The sequence below is a fragment of the Bubalus bubalis genome, chromosome 15 (assembly GCF_019923935.1).
Source record: "Bubalus bubalis isolate 160015118507 breed Murrah chromosome 15, NDDB_SH_1, whole genome shotgun sequence".
Lineage (NCBI taxonomy): Eukaryota > Metazoa > Chordata > Mammalia > Artiodactyla > Bovidae > Bubalus > Bubalus bubalis.
Window position 1 is genome coordinate 7,763,361 of NC_059171.1, and position 27,004 is coordinate 7,790,364.

At 38.6% G+C, this 27,004-nt stretch overlaps 1 protein-coding gene and 1 pseudogene across 1 annotated transcript in view; one reads left to right on the plus strand and one right to left on the minus strand.

Annotated features, from left to right (window-relative positions):
• The window catches only part of MMP16 (matrix metallopeptidase 16), a 391,105-nt gene that overhangs the window by 275,085 nt on the left and 89,016 nt on the right, over positions 1–27,004 (minus strand). The window lies entirely within an intron of this gene.
• On the plus strand, positions 1,941–9,857 carry LOC102397983 (annotated as a pseudogene).

Genomic DNA, 27,004 nt, shown 5'->3' on the forward strand with positions numbered 1-27,004 from the left:
CTACGAGAAGTAGTTCTGCTTCCCAATTCCCAACCAGGTCATGTAAATGAGCAGGGCAGCTGAAGCGCCAATACTTTGGCCACCTGGTGTGAAGAGCCAACTCATTGGAAAAGACTCTAAGGCTAGGAAAGATTGAAGGCCAAAGAAGAGGGCAGCAGAGGATGAGACGGTGAGATAGCACCACTGACTCAATCAATAGACATGAATCTGAGCAAACTCGGGGAGATAGTGAAGGACAGTGAAGCCTGGTGTGCTGCAGTCCATGGGGTCACAAAGAGTTGGACATGAATTCGTGACTGAACAATAACAACAACAAGGGCCCTTTCCAGGACAGACTCTTCCCCAATATCCTCTTCTTTAGCTCATCTCTGAAGTACATAAATAATGGTATGTGATACACATTTTGAGAGTCACTTTACACATGCTAAAGCCCCCAGGAAATAGAAAATGTTAACTATTTGATGACCACGCGCACATAGCCTCCACGCCTACTGGAGCCTGAGAATCAATAATGTTAACCCCTATGACACTTCCCTGTTACCTCACCCTCAACCAATCAGAGAACTGTGCATGAATTGATTACATACCCCGTGTGACCACTGCATCCCCAACTTGAACCTGAAAAACGCTTTCATGAAACCCATCCAGGGAGCTCTGGTATTTGGAGTACCAGCTGCCCTGGACTCTTTGTTTGTTGTCCTGCAATAAATCCCGCATTCCCTTCACCACAACTCAGCATCAGTAGACTGACTTCACCACAGACAGGCCAACACACCCAAGTGTGGTTCACTAACAGTAATTTTTTTTTATAATTATTAAAAGAACTGATTTTAATGAAATATATTAAAATGATACTGTCCTTCAAAAAAAAAACCATAAATATAACCAAAGGCCACCAATGAAAGTCTAGTGAACTATAGGACTCTCTGCCAAGCTTATGACCAACTATGGTAAGATTTCCATTTCATATAAAGACCACATCATCTCAGGGACATTACAAAGCACCAGATACCTCCTTCAAAACATCACCATATTAAACAATAAAACTTTGGAAAAGTACTTTGTATTTCATACATATAAAATGCAAGAAAAAGTGAAAGTGAAGTCACTCAGTCGTGTCCAACTCTTTACAACCCCATGGACTGTAGTCTACCAGGCTTCTCAGTTCATGGGATTTTCCAGGCAAGAGTACTGGAGTGGGTTGCCATTGCCTTCTCCAGGGGATCTTCCCGACCCAGGGATCGAACCCTGGTCTCCCACATTGTAGGCAGACACTTTACCCTCTGAGCCACAAGGGAAGCCCGAGATTTCCATTTGGTATAAAGACCACATCTTTTCAGGGGCATTGCAAAGCACCAGATACCTCCTTCAAAACATCACCATACTAAACAATAAAACTTTGGAAAAGTACTTTGTATTTCATACATATAAAATGCAAGAAAAATTATAAACTGTGAGCAAACTGTGGTTGAATAATATCAGCCCACCAATAAAATAATCAATTAATTTTAAGGAAAAAAAATGTCTACCAAAAATTAACAATAGACATGCTTATCCTTAATTTTACTTTATATCGTGACTGAAGGAGATGATTTTAAATGTAAAGAAAAAACACTAAGTATTTTTTTAGCTAAAATGAATAGGCAAAAATATTGTATATTAATGCGTATATATGGACTCCAGGAAAATGATACTGATGAACCTATTTGCAGGGAAAGAACAGAAATGCAGATGTAGAGAATGAACTTATGAACATAGTGGGAGAAAGAGAGGGTGGGACAAAGTGATAGAGTAGCACTGAAATACATACATTACCATGTGTAAAACAGATAGCCAGTAGGAAATTAGGAAGTTTGCTACATAAAACAAGGAGCTCAGCCAGGTGGTCTGTGACGACCCGGAGGGATGAGATAGGGGTGGGTGAGAGAGAGAGGCTCAAGATGGGAATATATGTAGACTTATGGCTGATTTGTGTCATTGTACAGCAAAAACCAACACCATATTGTAAAGCATTTGTTACAGAGTCCAAGATCGCTGTGCTCACCGCATTACAGGCCAATAAATCCAAGACCAGGTAGTGAGCCAAGGGAAGAAATTTACTCAGGAGTTGGCTGACCAAGAGATGGCAGGCTGAAAGTGAAAGGGTTAAGTCACCCAGTCCTGTCTGACTACTTGCAACCTTATGGACTTTAGCCCATCAGGCTCCTCTGTCCATGGGATTCTCCAGGCAAGAATACTGGAGTGGGTTGCCATTCCCTTCTCCAGGGGTTGCTCCCAAAAAGAGGATCGAAACCCAGGTCTCCCTCATTGTAGGCAGATTCTTTACCACCTGAGCCAAGGAAACTTTCAAAAGGCAGGCTAGGGCCTCAAACACCATCTTGTCAGGGTCTGAATGCCAGGTCCTTTTATGGATCAGAGATGGGGAGGTGAGGAAACATTATGGATCAGAGATAGGGAGGTGAGGAAACAAAGTAAAAAGACCATTTAATTCCTGCAAACAATGCATCATGTGAAATGCTGGGCTGGATGAATCACAAGCTGGAATCAAGATCGCGGGGAGAAATATCAACCACCCCAGATATGCAGATGATACCACTCTAATGGCAGAAAGTGAAGGGGAACTAAAGAGTCTCTTTATGAAGGTGAAAGAGGAGAGTGAAAAGCCTGGCTTAAAACCCAATATTCAACAACCTAAGATCATGGGATCTGGTCCCATCATTTCATGGCAAATAGATGGGGAGAAAATGGAAACAGTGACAGATTTTACCTTCTTCGATTCCAAAATCCCTGCAGACAGTGACTGCAGTCACAAAATTAAGATACTTGCTCCTTGAAAGAAAAGAGTCAGACACGACTGAGCGACTTCACTTTCACTTTTCACTTTCATGCATTGGAGAAGGAAATGGCAACCCACTCCAGTGTTCTTGCAACTTATGGACTGTAGAATACCAGGGACAGGGGAGCCTGATGGGCTGCCGTCTATGGGGTTGCACAGAGTCGGACACGACTGAAGCGACTTAGCAGCAGTCACCATCTGCAGTGATTTTGGAGCCCAAGAAAATAAAACCTGTCACTGTTTCCATTGTTTCCCCATCTATTCACCATGAAGTGATGGGACCAGATGCCATGATATTCAGGAAATCAATCCTGAATATTCATTGGAAGGACTGATGCTGACGCTGAAGCTCCAATACTTTGGCCACCTGATGCAAGTAGCCCACTCGTTGGAAAAGACCCTGACGCTTGGAAAGATTGAGGGCAAGAGGTGAAGCAGAAAACAGAGGATGGGATGGTTGGTTGGTATTACTGACTCAATGGACATGAATTTGAGCAAACTCTGGAGATGGCGAATGACAGGGAAGCGGGGCATGTGGCAGTCCATGGGGTGGCTAAGATCTGGGGAGGACTGAGAGACGAACAATTCCCGCAACTGTCTCCTAGAATAGCAAGCCATAGGAAAGGGGATGTGTTAGTTTCACTTCCTTACAGTCATTTCATGGGTGGTGTGAAATGGAATATCTCCTGTCATATCAACAAAGACGTCACATCTCTCTGTGGTTCTGGCCTCCCCAAATGTGAATTTCTGAGCCATGCCAGTCAGCAGCTGAGGAGGGACACCGTGCCCTCTGCCACACAAAGAATTCAAGAATGTCACCATCCTTCAAGGGTGGGCAGAGTCAGGTTATCTCCCTGAGGCAGGCCTTTACGTATGCCTTTCATAACAACAGCAGCAAGACAAGGATTAAAGTCACAGAAGCAAATCCAACATAATCCAAAACTAACCTTTCTGGATTATATATTTATCCTGTAATTAAAAATAAATAAAAAAATAAGCAAAGATAACAAAGGGTAATTCAGTGTAGAAAACTGGAACAAAAAAACAAACATGAAAATAAAAAAAAAATCCAAAGATACTAAGGATTATATGATTTTAAAATTATAGGTAAGTATCTTAATGATGATATTTTAGAATACATGTTTTTGCTGTAGCAAAGCATAAGAACTTAAAGATTAATCTAAATATTACTTGAACAACTGAAGTACATATACTTTTCAGTTTAAATGAGGTTTTAAGGGACTGGACCAAAATAGTAAATAGGCACCTATTTCCCTCCTCTTATATACGTACCGAATGTACACAGGTATACCTAGAGCTGACTGAATTCTTCACATGGGGTAAAGAAGAAAATCACACACCAAAATCCATAGGGAAAGCTGAGACACACACTGACTTTAAAACCCACACCTAGCACAGTGCCATCCAATCTGGAGGCAACCCTCAACTCCCAGCTTCTCTCCGGGAGTAAAGGATTTGGAACACACATCTGGTGTCCGTACTTTTAGAGCTCCCACCTGAGTGATGGCCTCCCGAAACACCTAGCTCGAAAGTAAACAAGGCTTGCGTTCAGATGTGTGCTCTGTCGCTCAGTTGTATCCAACTCTTTTGCAGCATCATAGATTGTAGCCCGCCAGGCTCCTCTATCCAGAGTTTTCCAAGAAAGAATATTGGAACAGGTTGCCATTTCCTACTCCAGGGGATCTTCCGGAGACCCAGAAAATGAATTCTTGTTCTTGACTCTCCTATACTGGCAGGCAGATTCTTTACCACGGTGCCACCCGGGAAGCCCCAACTCCTGCATTCAGGAGTCTTACGCTATTTTTGCAAAGAAGCAGTTCTTAAAAGGAACACGAGCGCTTGCAACATTTATTGTCACAAGGCTCAGCACAGAGAGAGCTGGCAAGCACTACCATCTCCCAGGCTTTCCCTGGAAAGGATCTGACTGCAGCTTTACAAGCTGCTGCCTGAGGGTTCAGCTTTTAATGAGCATGCATCTTCACACTGTACTGCATGTGAGCCTCCTCAGAGACTAGGGCAGTTAGTGGGCACTTTCCTGTCTTCTCCCTAAAGCTCCTTCCAACAATAAAGCCAAGTTGCCTGTATGTTAGGAAAATACCTCAGAGTATTGGATAAAAACTGTATACATCCAGGGTCCAATGTTTACAGCTGCCATTCAAGGAATAGGTCCCCAAATCATTTATCTCTGATAGCTAGTGGGGCTCAGAGAACTAAGTCAAAGAAGTAGTTAATGGGTTTGTGAGCACTTGCCACACTATATCACAAAGATTCAGTGCAGAAGGAGCAGGCAATAATGTTCACCTCCCAGTTTCTGCCTGGAAGGACTGTGTGGTTAACTGCATATGTGCCTAGCTGCTGCCTGAGGATCTGGCTTCTAATCAGCCTGCATCTAGGTGCTGATTGCAATCCTCCTCTTCAGGACACTGAAAGGTCTTGAGGCTTCTGCGACACCCTCGAGTACTGGCAGCCACGAAGAACAAAGACAGTGGTTTGGACAATTAGAAAGGCTTGAGCAGTAACTAGGAGCCTGAGCTAGGTTTATTGACAAGGTTCATGTCCTGCATAAGACCAGTCTATAAGGATTGGAATAAATGATTGTTTTTGCCGCTGGGCAGAAACAAACACAGAGGGCTTCCTTGGTGGTCTAATGAGTAAGAAACTGCCTGCCAATGCAAGAGACATGGGCTCAGTCCCTGTTCCAGGAAGATTCCACATGCCATGCAGGAAGATTCCACATGCCACAGAGCAACTCAGCCTATGAGCCACAACTACTGAGCCAGCACTCCAGAGCCCACAGGACACAACCTCTGAAAGTCGTGCATCTAGATCCTGAGCCTTACAAGAGAAGCCACCTCAATGAGAAGTCCACAAACTGCAACAAAAAGTAGCCTCTGCTTGCCACAACTGGAGAAAGTCCATGGGCAGCAATGAAAATCCAGTGCAGCCAAAAATAAATAAATAAATATTTTAAAAAATAGTAACAGAAATTCAAGGAAAATCAAGAAACAAAGGAATATATTTCAAACAAAAGAACAAGAAAAATCTTCAGAGACCAATATTAATAAAATAGATATGAGCAATTTACCCAATAGAGAGTTCAAATCAACAGTCATAAATATGCTCAACAAAGTAAGGAGTTCAAATTCTGAACATGAGAATTTCACTAGAGAGAAAAGTAGAAACAGAAATTGTAGTGCTGAAGCACACCATTGAACTGAAAAATTCAATAGAGGCACAGCTAGAATAAGCAGAAGAAAAGATCAGAAAATTCAAAGACAGTGCTATGGAATTCATCCAATTAAAGGGGGAAAAGAAAAATGAATGAGAAAGAATAAAGATAGCTTAAGTAGTATATGGGACACCATCAAGCAGAGCATATTTATATGTGTGACTATATATCAGATCAGATCAGTCACTCAGTCGTGTCCGACTCTTTAAAACCCCATATATACATATATATATATATACACACACACACACACACACACACACACACACACACATTTATGTCAAAAAGCTAACACAAAGAAATAATGGCTGAAAAATACCTAACCTGGGAAAAGAAACAAGACATCCAAGTCCAGGAAGCCTAAATAATGTCAGGATAAAACTAAAGAAGCCCACAACAAGATACATTATAATGAATTACCTTATAATTAAATTGGCACAAGTTAAAGAATCTTAAAAGCAACAAAAACAACAACAGCAACAAAAAAAAACTTGCTATATAGAAAATAAAACCTTTAAGACTGTGAGCAGATTTCTCAGCAGAAACCTTGGAGGTTTAAAGGCAATGGATGCTATATTAATATTGCTGGAAAAAAAAAAAACAAAGACTCAACCAAGAATACTCCACCCATGAAAGCTGCCATTCAGAAAGAGAGAAGTAGTTTTCCAAAAAAAAAAAGAAAACACAAAAGCTAAACATCACTGAACTGACCTTACAAGAAACATTAAAGAGAGTTCTTCAAGCTGAAATAAAAAATACTAATCAGTAACATAAAAACATATGAACGTATAAAACTTGCTGGTAAAGGTAAGTATGCAAGCTACCTGAGAATACTGTAATAATATAATGAAAGTGAAAATGAAAGCGCCAGTCACTCGGTCATGTCCAACTCTTTGCAACCCCAGAGACTGTAGTCCTCCAGGCTCTTCTGTCCATGGGATTTTCCAGGCAAGAATACTGGAGTGGGTTGCCATTTCCTTCTCCAGGGGATCTTCCCGACCCAGAGACCAAATTGCAGACGGATTCTATACCATCTGAGCCATGAGGGAGGAAATATTATAATGGTGGTGGGTAAATATAATACTGGTATGAAGATCAAAAGACAAAAGGACTAAAATAACTATAATAAAATTTGTTAATGGATATACAGTATAAATATGACACCAAAACCTTAAAATTTGAGGGGACATGTAAAAATGTAGTGCTTTGTTCTGCATTTGAAGTTATCAGCTTAAAGTAGACTGTTATCACTGTAAGTTTTTTTTTTTTTTTTGGTAAGTATCATGGAAACCACAGGACAAAAACCTACTACTAGATACTTTAAAAAGTATAGAGAAAGAAATCAAGGCATGCCACTACAAAAAAATAAAAATAATCAAATTGCAAAGCAAGAGATAAAAAGAAGCAGAAAAGAATAAAGGAACTGCATAAAAGCCAGAAAACAACCAATAGTATGGATACAGTAAGTCCATATATACTTAACATGTAAATAAAAAAATTCTCACATTAAAAGACATAGATTCATTGAATAAATTATAAAACAATTCCCACTATGTGCTGCATACAGGAGACTCACTTCTGCTTTAAGGACACATTTAAGCTCAAAGGGAAGGAATGAGAAAGGATATTCCATGCAAAAGGAAAACAAAAAAGGCAGACATAGCTATACTATATCAGATAAAACACTTAAGCAAATAGCTGTAATAAGAGACAAAGAATATGATCCAATTATAAAGGGGTCAATTCATCAAGAACATATAATCAAATTTACATATGTATATACCCAACTTCAGACCAACTAAATATATAAACATTAACAAACCTAAAAACAGAAATAGAAAGCAATACTATTATAGAATGGGACTTTAATACCCAATTTTCAACAGTAGCTAGGTCATCCAGACAGAAAACCAATTAAAAAATTTGTCTTATCATACATGTTAGACCAGATAGATCTAACAAATGTATACAGAAGAGTCCACCCAACAGGAGCAGATTCCACATTCCTTTTAAGAATATGGATCATTCTCCAACTTAAATCATGTGTTAGATCACAAATAAGTCTTAATAAACTTAGGAAAACAGAAATAATATCAAATATAGTTTCCAACTACAATGTTACAAAACTAGAAATCGATAACAGTAAAGAAACTGGAAAATTCACAAATATGTGAAGATTAAACTATATGCTACCAAATGACCAATGGCTAACAGAAGAAATTAAGAATAAAATACCTTGAGACAAATGAACATGGTAATACAACATACAAACTTATTGAATGCAGCATAATTTGATCTAAGAGGAAAGTCATAGTCATAAATGCCTACATTAAAGAAAAGGAGATCTCAATTAAACAAATATACTTTACATCTAAAAGAATCCGAAAAGGAAGAACACATTAGGCCCAATGTTAATAGATGAAACTAAAAAAGATAAGAATGGGAAAAATTTAAATAATGACTAGAAAGGAAATAGAAAAGATCAATGAAAGTAACACCTGTCTACTTTTGGGGGTGGGGAGAGACAGGGGGAGATAAAAGATGTGGTTCAAATTTTTCTCTTTAAGGTATCTTGAAATTATAGATTCACTCTCCCTAAAATTTCAAAAAGTGTGAACATCTCCCAGGACCAGTGAGCACACCCCCCAGAAATTGCTTTCAAACCTGGGCCACCCACAGAGCCCCCCACTCCCCCCATGAAAACAGCTGAAAAGCAAAGGGAATGACAAGGACTTTGTGACTGTCCGCAGACCTAAGCCAAACCGAGAGAACTTTCCAGGTGTTTCTTGGGACTCCCTTCCAAACGAGCTACTCCTAAGAATCTTTACCTGTCTGTGCCTCCCTGAACTCCTGAAAGTCTCCAGTGTTTGTAAAAGATGGTATCATCTAGCATCTGACGAGTCTCTCTGGCAGACCATAGACCTCTCGAGCTTAAACCTCTAACCAGACGTGATTGGTAGACTGCTCTCCCGAGGGGTGGTTGCCTTCTGCTGCCCAGGATCATTTATGGACCAGCCGTTAGTTGAACATCTCAGCCCTTTTTGTCTACAGCACCTGCCTCTGTGGAACTCCCCGATGGGTGTGTCTACCCTCCACGGCCTTCTGTCTCACCGCTCCAAGTTGCAGCATCTCAGCCTGGAAGGCATCCAGCTTTCAGATCCTATTGTAGATAATCTTGCTCAGAACACAAATTTATGGCGACTACACCTTTCTGGGTGTTCTGGATTCTCTGAATCTGCCCTGGAGACTTTGCTGAGCAGCTCTTCCAGACTGGATGAGCTGAACCGCTCTTGGTGCTATGACTTCCCTGAAAAGCACATACAGCTGGCCGTGGCACACGTGTCAGAGACCACCACCCAGATGTGTCTCAGTGGGTACCTAAAGAATCTGCAGAGATCAGATGTCTCTACCTTAGTTGGAAGATGTCCCAATTTTGTCCACCTAGACTTAAGTGATAACGTCATGCTGAAAAATGACTGCTTTCCAGAATTTTACTAACTCAACTACCTCCAACACCTATCACTCAGTCAGTGCTATGACATAATACCTGAAACTTTACTTGAACTTGGAGAAGCTCCCACACTAAAAACACTACAAGTCTTTGGAATCGTGATGGACGGTACCTTTCAACTGTTAAAGGAAGCCCTCCCCCATCTAGTTAATTGCTCCCGTTTCACCATCATTGCCAGGCCGATCACTGGCAACAAGAAGAACCAAGAGATATGGGTCATCAAATGCCGACTGTCACTAGAAAAGCCCAGTTGTCTATGAAGCCTTTATTGCAAGACGATGTCTCCTCTTTTCTTTGAACAGGGAAAGTAGGCAGGAAGCCCCATTGTGGAGAGCTCAGCTATTTATATCCTTGGTTTTCCATTGCCTTCCTTCTACAAGTATATTAGAGAACCACTGGAGAGAGAAACCTATGAAGTGTTGCTTTTTAGAAAGGACTATGAAAGCTTTTATCACTGCTATACCCTTAAGAGCCTAAGCTCTATGCTTTTTGAAATTCCATTGGTAGTTTTTTTAATAAAATATTAATTATATTGGGATTCCCTTGTGGTTCAGACAGTAAAGCATCTGCCTGCAATGCAGGACACCCGGGTTCAATCCCAGGGTCGGGAAGATCCCCTGGAGAAGGAAATGGCAACCCACTCCAGTACTCTTGCCTAGAAAATTCCATGGATAGAGGAGCCTGGTGGGCTACAGTCCATGGGGTCTCAAAGAGTCAGACAGGACTGAGCAACTTCACTCACTCATTGCACAATATATAACTGTAACTTATTTTATACACAGCAGCTTGCACCCCTCAGTCCTCTGACTCTACACTGTCCCATCCCTTCTTCCCTCTCCAATACTATGTTCTCTATAACTGTGAAGCTGTTTCTATTTTCACTAGTTTGTTGTTTTTTTTTTGATTCACTAGTTTGTGGACTTTTTAGATTCAACATATAAATGATATCATATTACATTTCTCTCTATCTGACTTATTCACTTAGTATAATGCCTTCCAAGTCTATTCATGTTGCTGGAAATGGCAAAATTCCCATTTTACTCTTTTTTATGACTGAATAGTACTTCACTGTATATATGTATATATATATATACATGTACATATATATGTGTGTGTGTATATGTATGTATGCTGCTGCTGCTAAGTCGCTTCAGTCATGTCCGACTCTGTGCAACCCCAGAGATGGCAGCCCACCAGGCTCCCCCGTCCCTGGGATTCTCCAGGCAAGAACACTGGAGTGGGTTGCCATTTCCTTCTCCAATGCAGGAAGGGGAAAAGTGAAAGTGGGGTCGCTCAGTCTTGTCCGACTCTTCGCGATCCCATGGACTGCAGCCTACCAGGCTCCTCCGTCCATGGGATTTCCCAGGCAAGAGTACTGGAGTGGGTGCCACTGCTTCCTCCGATGTGGAGTACTACTCAGTATATGTACATATGGCTTCCCTGGTGGCTCAGTGGTACAGAATCCGCCTGCCAATGCAGGAGATGCAGGTTCTATCCCTGGATTGGGAAGAACCCCTGAAGAAGGAAATGGCAACCACTCCAGTATTCTTGCCTGGGAAATTCCATGAACAGAGGAACCTGGCGGGCTACAGTCCATGGAGGGTCATAAAAAGAGTTGAACATGAGTTAGTGACTAAAGTATATCTATACATATATACACACATACACACACATATATATATCTTTATCCATTCATCAGTTTGATATTTTTATTCATTCATCCATTCATGTTTACATATATATATATATATATATATATATATATATATATGCCTGTTGATGGACACTAAGTTTGCTTTCACATCTTAGAAGTTGCAAATAATGAATCTTTTCAAATTAGTGTTTTTGTTTTTTTTTCAGATATATACTCAGGAGTGTAACTGCTGGGTAGCTGTACTTTTAGATTTCTGAGGAACGGCCACACTGTTTTCTGCAGTGGCTGCATCAATTTACATTCTCACCAAGGGTGTGCCAGGGCTCTCTTTCTCCACATTTCTGCCCCCATTTATTAGTGTCCTTTTGATGATATTCAGATATAAGGCAGTATTTCATTGTGATTTTGATTTGCATTTCCCTGACGATTAGTGATGTTGAGCGTATTTCCAAGTGTCTGTTGTCCACCTACATTCCATTTTGGAAAAATGTCTATTCAGGTCTGTTGCCCACTTTTAGTAGGGTTGTTTATTTTTTTAGTTGTATGAACTGTGTATATATTTTAGATATTAATGCCTATCGGTCATATCCATAGCAAATGTTTTCACCTGATTCAGTGTATTATCTGAAATTTTTTTCCATCTTCAATATTATCATGGCTAAACGAAAGTGCAGATATTTTGATAAATCTTTTTTAAATGTATGCTGATATGATAGCTGTCACAATACAATGTAACAAAATTGTTTAAAATGAAATTTAAGAAAACTAAACTCTACTAGAGCCATCTCAGGGGAAAAAACCGAATGACTGTTTTGGTCACCCCAGTAATACAGCCACTATGGAAACATTACGGAGTCTTCTCATGAAATTAAATATAGAGCCAGAATATGATCCAGCAATCTCACTGCTGGATCTATATCCAGAAGTGAATGAAAAGAAGTAAAGGAAATGAAACCATAATCTCAAAAAGATATCTGCACCTTCACATTCACTGCAGTATTATTCACAATAGCCAAGGTGTGGAAACAATCTAACTGCCGTGAGTTTGAAAGAATAAAGAAAATGTGACATATAAAGTAGCATATTATTCAGCTTTAAAAAGAAGGAATTCCTGCCATTTAGAATCTGAATGTACCTGAAGACTATTATGTTAAGTGAAATAAGCTAGACAAAGAAAAACAAATATTACATGGCATCACTTGTATGTAAAATCTCAAAAACAGAAACTCAAACTCAGAAACAGAATGCTGGTTGCCAAGGGCAAGGAGTAGAAGAAATTAGGAGAGGCTGGTAAAAGAGTACAAATTTTCAGTTATAAGATGAATAAGATCTTTTGTTCTCCTGCATGACCTTGTGACTCTAATTGATTATACTGTATTATATAACTGAAATTTGCTAAGAGAGTAGAACTTGTATTCTTATAAAAAATGATAAATATCTGATGTGATAGGTGTGCTAATTACTCCAATTGCAGAAAAATTTTCACAATGTATATCAAATCATCACAATGTATGCTTTAAAATATTATAATTTTATATCTTTTATAAATAGGTAAAGGTGAAAAAAATGACATATTAGAAAATACACAATATTTACTTAGGCCACAGGGTAATATATACAATATTTTAGATGTAGATAGAAAATAAGAAAGAAAACTTAGAAACAACTCCTGTTAAATCTTGAAATAAATAATAAAACAGATACATTTTTATCTCTTAATCATGACAGGCATAGAGCCCACAATTGTATTTAGTAGTATTTAAACATGAAAAAACTCTGCTTATCACTTTGTGTCTATTTTACTTTTGTGGCTACCATCTGTGTCTTACATTTTATAGTAAGATAAAATTCTAGGCAAGATTTCTAGGTGAATTGTCAAATGGTTAGACAGTTACCTTGCCTTACCAAAATTTAATTTTTGGACACTTCCAGACAAAGATTGCAGTGGAAGAGGAGATATTTTAAGCCAAATGATACTTTACAATAAAGTTAAGTATATTTCCCTTGAGCAGACATAGCAATACAAAGAATTGTGCACCACAGAAGAATCAAAACCAAGCTCTCCTAAACTGTAGAGGGTGCAGGTCCACAGACTCACACTGTTATTGAGTTGCCCACATAACTTCCACTCAGGCGTGGTGAACTCCCAGTCTGAGTGCTGGATGGACTCTCAAAATCATGGCTTGAGTCCCTTCTAAAGTAAAAACAGTACTCTGAAATTGTAAATATAGAACAACTTAATCAGAGCCAACAAGCCACAATAATAAAGGTTTGGATAGTCACAGTTTAAAAGCTATGACTAGAAAATCTTGATCTTTAGCCTTCCTCATGTTAGCCAACAGACAGTAGTTAATCCTTATATCCCTATAGCAGTGGAAAAAAAAAATGAGGGAAGAATGTTATTTGGTAACATATATTACCCAAGCATTTAATGGAGAAGGAAATGGCAACCCACTCCAGTACTCTTGCCTGGAGAATCCCAATAAGGGAGGAGCCTGGTAGGCTACAGTCCATGGGGTTGCAAAGAGTCGGACATGACTGAGCGACTTCACTTCACTTTATTTTAAATGACCTTAGGTTGACTAGACAATCATTTGGTTGGATAATGATGGTACACCTATATGTCTTTAACATATCTAAAAGTAAATGCCCTGTGATCTTGTAAGCCAAAGTTAAATATATTTGCAAGAAGGCTTTACTGGATTTTACATTCTCCAGAATGTAAGTTCTCAGTCCTTTCAATAAGCTATCATCTTCCTCCCAAACCCAGACTTCCAGGCTTAAAGAATTGTGCCCCCAAATGAAAGCTACAGTTGTCAACCAGTTTGAGGATAGGAAGATAAATATATTCCCAAGGTTATATATGTTTGCTGAAGTCTAGATTTTGATTAGATGCCATCAAAATCATTCTCTGTGGCATGATTTTGGAAGGCAGAGATACTTCCACTTTACACAAGCTGTAGAAAAGCTAGAGGAAAAGACTCCAGAGAGTGTTGATGCCCTAGTATATGCCCTAGGTAGGTAAAGGTCAACACATGGTTCTCACTTCACCACATTCAAGGATCCATATGTGATTATGAGTAACAGCAGGCGTGGCCTTCTTGAGACTGCTGCTGCTACTGCTGCTAAGTCCCTTCAGTTGTGTCCGACTGTGCAACCCCATAGACGGCAGCCCACCAGGCTCCCCCGTCCCTGGGATTCTCCAGGCAAGAACACTGGAGTGGGGTGCCATTTCCTTCTCCAATGCATGAAAGTGAAAAGTGAAAGTGAAGTCGCTCAGTCGTGTCCGACCCTCAGTGACCCCATGGACTGCAGCCTACCAGGCTCCTCTGTCCATGGGATTTTCCAGGCAAGAGTACTGGAGTGGGGTGCCATTGCCTTCTCCAGGCCTTCTTGAGACTAAAGGCATTTAATTCCTGTCATGTTTGTCTTTCTAATTTTATTTCTCATCATCATGATCAACAGTAGAATCTGGATGGAGTTCGAATAAGATTGTAGAAGCTTAAAAAGCTGCATTTAGGGCAAGAATACTCAAATTTATTATGGAATGGCATTAGGTATTTGCTTTCTGCTGATGTAGGTAAGTTTGGCAATTTTTTTTTTTCTACATTAATAGTTGGAAGAAGGCCCAAGGCTTTCCTGGACTCAGAACTGTTTAGTAAGCAGGGATTTTTGTGCTGCATGTTAATAAAATGTATGACACCATTGTTTAATTTGGGCAACTGCTCAAAAGAGATGAATAATGAGCTGCTTTCTAGGTAAGAGTCCTTGAGTTGCTGTTGAAGATACTCTAAAGCTCAGGTTGCTAAAATTTACTCTTAAAGCCATTCATTTGAGACAAATCTTAACCAAGTTGTTGTTATTCAGTCGCTAAGTCATATCTGACTGTGACCCCATGAACTGCAGTATGCTAGGCTTCCCTGTCTTCACTATCTCCCCAAATTTGATCATACTCAGGTCCACTGAGTTGGTGATACTACCCACCATCTAATTCTCTATTTTACCCTTTTCCTCTTGCCTTCAATCTCCTCAGCATCATGGTCTTTTCCAATGAGTCAGCTCTTCACATCAGGAAGTCAAAGTATTGGAACTTCAGCTTCAGCATCAGTCCTTCCAATGAATATTTAGGGTTGATTTCCTGAATGATGTGCCTGGTGGCAAAAGTAAAGCCTGATGCTATAAAGAACAATATTTCATAGGAACCTGGAATGTTAGATCCATGAATCAAGGTAAACTGTATGTGGTCAAGCAGGAGATGGCAAGAGTGAACATAGACTTTTTAGGGACCTGCTGCTGCTAAGTCACTTCAGTTGTGTCCGACTCTGTGGGACCCCATAGACGGCAGCCCACCAGGCTCCCCCGTCCCTGGGATTCTCCAGGCAAGAACACTGGAGTGGGTTGCCATTTCCTTCTCCAATGCACGAAAGTGAAAAGTGAAAGTGAAGTTGCTCAGTCGTGTCCGACCCTCAGCGACCCCATGGACTGCAGCCTACCAGGCTCCTCCGTCCATGGGATTTTCCAGGCAAGAGTACTGGAGTGGGGTGCCATTGCCTTCTCCAACAAAAGCAAAAGACAGTTGTAATTTAGTATTTTACAAAAGTAAATTAGTTATCAGATTTTATTATTATTAAAGGTAAAAATAAACTTTATTTTTAATTTACCTTGTGAAAAATCCTAGTAAAGAATCTTTAAAATTAATTTTATGATCTTTCCTATGCTCAAGGCAATAGATGATCACCACTCTAATTATAAATGTTTTTCTGACCTGATGCTGGCTCTATTCTCTATCAAATCACATGTTCATAAATATAGGCTTCTAGCCAGAGTTACTTTTCTCATCTGTAGAGTTTTCCTCCTTATCTACTTCAAAAAAGTTTTATAAATTGGGAAACAAAAGATAAGAAATTGCTATTATGTTGTGAATTTATAAAAAATATATTGTATTGCAGTATCTGAAATGTGTCCTGAAATGGACCTGAAAATAAACTCCTTATCAAAATCTAAGAGCAAGTTTCTGAAAACTACTTGGGGATGAGTAATTCAAGGCTAGATGATAAAAACAGGTCAAATTCCCCTTTCCTTTATAACATTATAGTATTTTCATAACTACAATATTTTTATAACAATATAATACCATAATTACTCTCATGGCATTTTTAGCTAACATGTATTGAGCATCTTTTTTTTTTAATGTACCAGGCACTCTTATAAGTATTAATACTTTACATTAATTAACTTAACTGATCCTGACCATAGCCCTGTGCTACACACTCTAACATAGGAAAACCAAGACAAAGAAGAAGTTAAATAACCTGCCCAGAATTATAGAGCTGGTAAAAGAGAGACCTAGATTTTGAAAAAAAACAGTGCTGCTCAGAGTCTTGGCTCTTAACTACTCTGTTGTAACATCTCTTTTAATTTCATGAGTTTCATAGACATGAACAAAATTATGTGTCATAAAGATTTTGAAAACTCTTGTGCTATTACTCAATTATCATCCTTTCTAGTCTCCACAGATATTATTTATATATCTCCCTGATACCCAGGGATTTATGTTCCAAGGGCTATCAGTAAACCTCAGGCCCAACATATGTCCTCAGCTCCAGGGAAACTTCTCTTAGCTCCTTTGCATCCACACCAATACACTGGAATGTGAAGCTTAAGGCCCATACTGGTTTAATTTTAATTTGCTTTTCTTCCCTGAGCCTTTAACACAAAATCTTTATTCTTTCTTTGCCATATATTTTACCTGATCTTTCTTCTCTCAGTGTTGAGGTGTCCTTTTTTTTTTTTTTTTTTTTTGCCAATCATGGCTAAGAGGTCTGGCTCTCAATACCCACATATTAGAAAAGAAATTCTTCTGATTAAACATATATATATATATATATATATATATATATATATATATATTCCCACATCACAGTTTTACCATAAAAGGTCCACTCCACTAGAGAACCAATAACTAAAAAAGCCATCTCCCATGATTAAGAATCTAAGCATGGTAGAAGTTGATGTCCTTAGCAGTTCCTAAAATTTCAGACTTTCTGAATTTGGCAGCAGTACAGACGTTGCCTCTAGAGGAGCTAGTGATCACCAGTTACAGTATTTTGACAGGTGAGCTAGTCTCTCCCAGGGAGAGCCTGTGTAAGTGCAAACAGAAAGGCTTTAATACTGGAACTGCCTCAGAGGAAGAAAGTACAGGTGAGATATTATGAGATTACCCTAGACAGATTATAAAAGGAATATAGACGACCACGTCTTCATGAGATAGAGAAAAGAGTCTCCACAGATTCCACCAAAATAAGGGCAAAGATCCAACAAAGCTGGAAAGAATCATTCTTTTACCAGACAAGCAAATGTTGAATTTTGATTCATTTAATGTACTCTGAAGATGGCATCTTTTACCACTTTTATTTAATGGGGACCTCTTTTAGATGGGAGAAAATCAGTCAATTATGATCAAAAATAGGCTGACTATATTCAGGCTTTAATAAAACATTCTAGAGCTCACAGGAAAAACAAAATTCAATCAACTTCTAAGTATAAGAAAGTCCAGAGTGACAATATAGTAACATAAAATTAATTTTGTAGCAGGTTAAACATCAAATAAAAGAACAACCAGTGATCTGATAAAATAATACAGGTTAAACCTTATTTAAAAGATGGCCTATCCTGAGCAAGGAGATCCAACCAGTCCATTGTGAAGGAGATCAGCCCTGGGATTTCTTTGGAAGGAATGATGCTAAAGCTGAAACTCCAGTACTTTGGCCACCTCATGCGAAGAGTTGACTCATTGAAAAAGACTCAGATGCTGGGAGGGATTGGGGGCAGGAGGAGAAGGGGACGACAGAGGATGAGATGGCTGGATGGCATCACTGACTCGATGGACATGAGTCTGAGTGAACTCTGGGAGTTGGTGATGGACAGGGAGGCCTGGCGTGCTGCGATTCATTGGGGTCGCAAAGAGTTGGACATGACTGAGCGACTGAACTGAACTGATCCTAAGTGTTTAAACGTCTTTGAAAATAAATTAATATTTTGAAGTCCATGCGATAGTATTTCCATTGTGTATGAAAAAATATGTAAGGATCCTGTGGTATGGATTACACTATGCTGCTACTCTCAATCTCCTGTGTTCTATAGGTCACAACCTCTAAAGAAACATGAAGTAAGGGATTGCAAAGTCAGATTACATTTTAAATGACCTTTGATAAGCACTGTGTATAAAGCAATCTATTTCCATTTTTAGCTAAAATAGTGCTGACATTCGCTTTGCCAAGATTTTGACTAATCAGAGCTGGCTGTTTTCTAAGAGAATATATTTTAAATTTAATGATATGTTTTATTTTCCTCATAGGCATTATCCTGTTGGAAGGTATGATGGCACAAATCACACTTTATAACAGGAATATGTTTCCTGTGCAAGCCATGCATGACAGAAAACATTACAGAGTGGTGAAATGACCTATTTTAATCAAGTATCTAGGTGAAGTCAGCATGCTTTATTTCCATATAACAGTGCCTTGATTTTTAAAAAATGAAATAAAGATATTTAAATTTTTATTTGGAGATTATAAGAAAAATTTTTATATTTTAGTTTAATATTTTACATTCAGCTGACTTGTCCAATTGTACACCAAATGTTTTAATGAACCAGTTGTTATATCTAGACAATGGAATCCATCAAATAACCTGGTTATTTCCAGTTCAGTAATGTGCACCTTTATATCGCTTTTAAAACACCCCTAAGAAATAGACTAAGAGTATATCTAGTTTTGCCTATAGCCTCTGGGTTATAGGGAAAACTATGAGCAGACAGCTAATCTGATCACCTTTAAGTCTGATTGTCTAGCAATCTTACATCAATTCTCAAGATGGATGAAAATAAAATTTCAGTTTCGTGACATATCATCTTGTATAAAGACAATTTTATACAAACTCCACTGAGTAAGCACTATCCAGCCCATTCACTTTAAAAGATATTAGATGCTTATGGATATGTTTCATGGAATCATCATAGTATCTGTTATGGGAATCGGTAATGTACCCTAGATTTAAAAAAAAAAAAAAAACTGTTTATAAGCTAATGAGTGGAGGGACAAATTCACGTCTATTATTGTTTAAGGGAAATACACCAGGAGATAACTGCAACTGTTTAATTAGAGTAATTGTCTCTCTCATCTAGTGGTTATTTAAATATAGCAAATGTAACTATCTGGATTTAAGTTCAAGACAAGAAATTTGTCAAGCACTGATCCTCAGAATTAAAATAATTCAAAATTTTTTGTATTGAATTTTGTTCATAAAATTCTCTCACTCTGAGTGTATTAGTTTTTATATGATTCTAAATATGAATATCCCTTTATTTAAATGATTACAGAATAAACCAGAGAATCAGAGAAAGCAGTTATTCTGAAGGCCATAAGGAGCAATAATAATAACCAACTAACAATAATAATAGCCAACTATTGGACTTCCCTGGTGGCTCAGATGGTAGAGTCTGCCTGCAGTGCCGGAGATCCAGATTCTATCCTTGGGTCAGGAAGATTCCCTGGAGCAGGAAATAGCAACCCACTCCAGTATTTTTGCCTGGAAAATCCCACGGACAGAAGAGCCTGGCAGGCTACAGTCTGTGGGGTGGCAAAGAGTTGGACACGACTGAGCAACTTCACTTTAATTAAGAATATTAAGAAGTCTTTCTTATCTCTTTTTCCTGTTCTCTGGAACTCTGAACTTAATTAGATATACCTTTGCCTTTCTCTTTTGCCTTTTGCTTCTCTTCTTTTCTCAGTTATTTGTAAGACCTCCTTAGTCAACCATCTTGCCTTTTTGCATTTCTTTTTCCTTGGGATGGTTTTGGCCACCGCCTCCTGTACAATGTTATGAACCTCGGTCCATAGCTCTTTAGGCACTCTGTCTATCAGACCTAACCCCTGGAATCTGTCACCTCCACTGTATAATCATCAGGGATTTGATTTAGGTCATACCTGAATGGCCCAGAGGTTTTCCCTACGTTCTTCAATTCCAGTTTGATTTTGGCAATAAGGAGATCAAGATCTTAGCCACAGTCAGCAACAGGTTTTGTTTTTACTGACTGTATAGAGCTTCTCCATCTTCAGCTGCAAAGAAAATAATCAATCTGATTTTGATGATGACCATCTGGTGATGTCCATGTGTATAATTATCTCTTTTGCTGTTGGCAGAAGGTGTCTGCTATGACCACTGTGTTCTCTTGAAAAAACTCTCCCTGATTCTGAAGCTGAAGCTCCAATACTTTGGCCACCTCATGAGATGAACTGACTCATTAGAAAAGACCCTGATTCTGGGAAAGACTAAAGGCAGGAGAAGACAGAGGATGAAATGGTTGGATGTCATCACCAACTCAATGGACATTGAGTTTGTGTAAAGTCCGGAGATAGTGAAGGACAGGGAAGCCTGGCGTGCTGCAGTCCTTGGGGTGGCAAAGAATCAGACATGACTGAACGACTGACCAAACAAACAAACGAAGAATACAATTGTTAAACAGTTCCAAGAAACGCAAAGGCATAGTGGAGCAGTCAATAATATTCATTATGATTATCTAAAGTCTTCACAACATGTTTAAAATATACTCAGAAATCAGCATTTACTACAGCAGCAAATATTTAAATGATGTGTTAAAAATTTTAAGAAATTACATTGGAATATTTCAAGTAGAAATATTCAACAGATATATTTCCTACTATAAAGCATATGTAATCTTGCCATTTTAAGAATTTTACAGCTTTTTAAATCATGTAAACTACCATCATTATAACAAATGACAAGGTACCAAGGTGGTATAAAGAAGTGACAGCCATCAGGGAAACATGTGATACATGAGTCTGCCCTTGTGAAGCAGTGGTTGGTCCTATGAATTCTCTGCCACTGTTTACAGGGAAAAGCTAACAAGCCAGAGATTCACACTTGCAGTTCCCAACAAAAATGTCTGCCTGTCAGTCCAGGAGAGGGCGCACAAAGGAGAGGGAAACTGATGAGAAAAAGTGGGAAATCCCCAGGGCAAACCTAGGTTGTGCAGTCCAGTGAAGGGGCAAGTCCTGGGTTACGGATGTGGTGTGGGCTGGAGGATACTGGTTTTCCCTTCGCCTCGCATTGCTCAGGGCGGATCACTCACTAACCGCTTAATTTGCCATTCCCCGCTGCATGGAACACACTGCAGAGTAGGGATGCCCATCTGTCCCCAAGCATTTCCTTCTCACAGTGATCAGGTTCTGAGGTTCCCGAACATGGCTGCACATTGACTCCACCAAGGCAGCTTTGAAGAAACTGAAACTTGGGCCCCATGTCAGACCAACTAAATTAGACAAGAGCCCGCATGTTCAGGGTGGTATGGCCATAGACTCAGACCAACAAAATTAGAACTGAATAGTGGGCAGGGAGAGAGTCAACAAGATGGCATGCACACACACAATTCCAAAGATTCGGGGACATAAACTGAGTCTGAGGTTTCATTAGCTAATGATCTTTGGAGATTCCACCCACCTATAACACAATCTGTGTAAAAGAAAGACAATGAACAAAACCATCTACTCCATAAAATCAGAATTAATGAAACCAGAAGGACAAATATTTTGAAGAAGTATATTAAATATCATCAAATATATGAGAAGTTTAATATTTGTACAGGCATAAAAAGATATAACATGAATACAACTGGAGATAGTGAATGCACAAAATATAATTGTGGATATAATAAACTCAACATATTGGTTGAGGAGTGTAATGATTCAGGTAGAAGAATGGATTAGTGAATTAGTATCGATTAAGGAGTATCCCCAGAAAGCATCAGGAAAGAATAAATAGAAAATGTAAAGAAAAGTTTCAGAGATGAAGTAGACAGAGGCAAAAAAAGCCAAAACCTTCATCAAAGGCATAAGTTCCCATAGATGTTCTTTTTCCCCCTTACCTTTGTCCCTTTTCCTTCTTACCTGGAGAGCTATCATTTCCAGAACCTCCTGGCTTAAGCCCATGATTTCCAGTGCTTCCAGTATTCCTACTGTGGGGCTCAGAAGATAATAATCTCTAATACGTATGTTCATCATAACATACACAGAAGGAACTGCCTAGTGTGGGAACTGGAAAAAAACGAACTGAGATCCAGGCAGAAGTTGGTGAAAAGAATTTTGTTGCTGGAGCTGTGTTGGACATGTTTAAAAATAAACTTTTAATGTGTTTCCCAATCACAATACAGTTAAAATTATTATGACCAATATCTAGGACTTAAAAGAGTATTTTCATCAAACTTAATTTGAAATTTTGCTCGTTATGATTTTGGGGAAATTTTATATTTGATCTCCTTAAAAAAAAAAAATAAGCCTACTACCAACACAACTCTTTAAATTAGTTGACTGGGACAGATAGAAGTTCAGAGTGACTCAGGGATCCCTGGAACCAGAAACCCTCATACTAGAGGCAAGGGTGGACACCAAACTGTAGAAGCAGATAAAACTACATGATACACGGAAGAGTCAAGGTTCAAAACGTCACTTAAAATGTGTAGGGTGGAGAAGGGTAGGCAGAAAATACTTGTATCTGATGGGGACAGAGGTTGATTTATGGAAAAAGCCAAATCTGAAAGCCAGAGAGGCAAGAATGAAGATCTTAGGTACTGATCAGAAAGAAGGGACTGAGCATGGACTGTTATTTGTCACTTGCCTTTAGGTCCAACAGAGGCCTAAAGAATGGGTGAACTGAAGCACAGCAAACATGCAAGGGAGAAGAAGGGAAGACTGTTTAGATATTACAATTACGCTAACATCACATTCCCAGCCTTAAGAAGAGATTCATCTCCTAAACTTTAATGAGAACACCGACTCTTTCTGACTCCTGGGGTATCCTCGCCACTCAAAATACTTATGTCACGAGGGACTTTTGACTGAAACTGATTCAGGAATAGAAGCCACATTACAATAACTGGCACCTAAGAATGTCCTTTCCCCAGCCAGACAAATATTGCTCTGGAGTATCATTCCCCTACCTCAGCCAAGACCGCCTCTAGACTGTGGCTTTAAGGAAAAGTAAGAAGAACGCCTTCCTGTAGCTGTGAAACCTTACAAGTCTGAGGTAGAGCCCTAAGGGTAGAGAAAAAGAAAAACCTATGAGAAAAGGGAGCAAGAAGGAACCATCTCTTTATCAAACAAGATGTGTTTCTAATATTCCAAAGCAAGTGAGCTCAGCTAGAAAGTCCATTCTAAGATTTGGTTTGCTTTTCAACAAGCACTAAAGTGTTTAAGAAAATTAGGTATTTTGTTGTTCAGTCACTCAGTCATGTCTGACTCTTTGCAACCCCATGGACTGCAGCACACCAGGCCTCCCTGTCCCTCACCATCTCCAGGAGTTTGCCCAAGTTCATGTCTATTGTATCAGTGATGCCATCCAGCCATCTCATCCTCTGATGCCCTCTTCTCCTCTGCCCTCAATCTTTCCCAGCATCAGAGACTTTTCCAATGAGTCAGCTGTTCACATCAGAGGACCAAAATATTGGAGCTTCAGCTTCAGCATCAGTCCTTCCAACAAGTATTCAGGGTTGATTTCACTTAAGATCTCCTGGTTTGATCTCCTTTCCAAGGGACTTTCAGGAGTCTTCTCCAGCACCACAGTTCGAAGGATTCTTTGGTGTTGCTGCCTTCTTTACCGTCCAGATCTCACAACTGTACGTGACCACTGGGAAGACCATAGTCTTGACTATGCGGACCGTAGCTGGCAGAGTAATGTCTCTGCTTTTCAACACATTGTCTAGGTTTGTCACAGCTTTCCTGCCAAGGAGCAATCCTCTTCTAATTTCATGGCTGCAGTCACCATCTACAATGATTTTAGAGCCAAGAAGAGGAAATCTGTCACTACTTTCACCTTTCCCCCTTCTATTTGCCAGGAAGTAATGGGGCCAGATGCCATGATCATAGATTTTTGGGTTTTGTTTTTTATATTTAGTTTTAAGCTGGCTCTTTCACTCTCCTCCTTCACCTTCATCAAGCGGCTCTTTAGTTCCTCTTCACTTTCTGCCATTAGAGTGGTATCATCTGTGTATCTGAGGTTGTTGATGTTTCTCCCACCTATCTTGATTCCAGCTTTTAGCTCATCCAGCATTTCTCACGATGTGGTCCGCATATAGGTTAAACAAACAGGTGACAGCAGGCAGCCCTGTTGTACTCCTTTCTCAGTCTTGAACCAATCAGTTGTTCCACACAGGGTTCTAACTTACATCTCCTTCACCGATCACTGCCTTGTCATGTCGAAGAGGTTGCATAAATCAATGAAGCTGAGTCAAGCCATGTAGGGCCACCCAAGACAGCTGGGTCATAACAGAGAGTTCTGATGAAACGTGACTCACTGGAGGAGAGAACGGCAAACCACCCCAGTATACGTGCCATGAGAACCTCATGAACTATATAAAAAGACAAAAACTAGGTATAAAGTTCCTAAAATATTTCACTTCTTTTATTTTGGCACCAATTGCACACATTAATAGTCCAGTTGTGTAAGCAAACATACATCTATCAGCTGCTTCTACTATTTCCCCTCCTTTTAAAACATGCTCTAGCTGCATAGAACACCTATCCCACCCCTAAATTATTTCCTCTCTTAATATCTTGGCTAAACAGACATGGTCAATGTCTCAAATACTCCATTTCTGCCTTACAAATTTCTATTGTATTTTCATGATCCAACTTTAGAAATGATTAATACTTAGTTCCCTAACTGGGAACTTTGCAAAACTCTATATAAAGGTCAGCTATATCAAATGTATTGCCCAAGATTACAATCTGTTTGCTTAATAGATTGAGCATAAGTATCATGTATTTCTTAATTTTTAATTCCAAGTATCTGATACAATGACAGAACATAGAAGACACTTAATAATTTTTCTTTTGAAATGTTAATATTAAAAAGAAAAAAAGTTCCAAGTTTTTCATACTCTTAACTAAAAAGTCATAAAAATTTAAATGTGATACTACTAATTTCATTATGAAACCACTTAATCAAATAAGAACAATTTTATTTTTTCTTGGGATCAACTTATTTTTCCTTGGCCAATCATAAATGGAGCTCAACTAGCAAATCAGATTGTTTTGTAAAGTAATGAGCAAATTATCAGTGAAAACTAATTTAATATAAAATATGCAAAAGGCCAGTTGATAAATAACAAAAATATTTTTCTCTTAAAATTCATGATAAGTATGTACAAGATTGTCAGTAAGAAGTCCCTGAAATCTACTAAATCAGCCTTCAGTGTCTGTAGTTCTTTGGTATAGTTTTATCCTCCTCTAGTTTTTATGACTCTCTGAAAGTTGCAGATTTTTCCATGGTGCTTGGTATTACCCCTCTTCCACACATGCTGTTTCTAGCTCGTGGTGCTCATTATCTTAATGGACAATTACAGTTCTCCAACTGTTTTCTCAATCACTACAACTAAACAGAAAGATTTTCATTATTGGCAACACTTTCAGCTTTTCAATAGCAAATGCATCTTACTTTATTTCCCCTTTGAACTATTTTCTCAGCTTTGTAAAAACAAACCACTGCTCTCTCAAACATTAAGAAGGAATAATAAAGTTTCAAAATCTAATATCAAGATCTAGGTAAAAGTGAAGTTGAATGGCATTTTTATGAGCAAAATTTTAGAAACAAGTATTTTCCTGCCTCTTAACAAAGAACAGCTGATACTTAACAAAATTTAGCTGAATTTTAGGAATTTAAACCTTATTTCACATTGTTTTCCAGAATTTTAATTATACATCCAAAACATGTTAAGTGCACAATAAAAATTAAATAATTAAATAAACTTAAAATTCTCAGAATATCCAGAATTAATACTTTAGCCCAGTCAAAGCTTACTTTATTGTAACATTAATTTCTAAGAGTGATATATGTTCTTCTAGCCTGAGAAACCCAGAAAATTTTAATACACACTTTCTCAAAATAGAAGGAAAGCATTATTATTTTTTTAATTTCAAATGAAGATATATGAAACAGTGCTCTTACTAGAGGTCAGTAGCAAATGTAACTCCCAATAATCACTTATCTTCATCAAACACCTACTGTGTTTTCACAAACATCCTCTTTGTAACTCTAAACTTATAAAACAGGTACAGGACAGCTTAATGAGTTGTTTGAAAATCACACAGCTAATAAATAAATCAGCTGGGATTCAAACCCAAATCAGTGTTCCACTAGCTCTTGGTTTCTCTCAAGTTGAAGGACTACGAAGGGCTTGAATAACAACCTTATTCTGGATTTTAAGGAATTCTCCATTGGTCTCAAAATTCCAAACCAATCATTGCAAACGCTAGGATCTAATTAGTTGCAGGAACTCTCCAAACTTAAGTATTTGAAAAATAATATGTACCATTGACTTTCATTGTCAGTTTAATACTATCTCTGTGTAAAAATGACTAAAAACCACAGACTTTATTTTCAACATTTCACATAAATATCTATAAATGTATTGTGTCTGGTTCAACCAACTTTCATTTCTAGGTAATGACAATTTAAAGTTTTGACTTTTATTTTTGTGTTTTCCATTCATTGTGTTTTTTACCCTTAAAGATATTACCAGAACTTTTCTGGCAAAATGAATTACAAAGGTGACTGTTTTCTTATAAGACTTTTGTAGTTTTTGTTACATGAACACTGAGTATGCTTATCCACTGAAAAGCAATTTTCTTCATGGACATTCCCTTAAGACTGAAGTTTCAGGATATATATATACACACA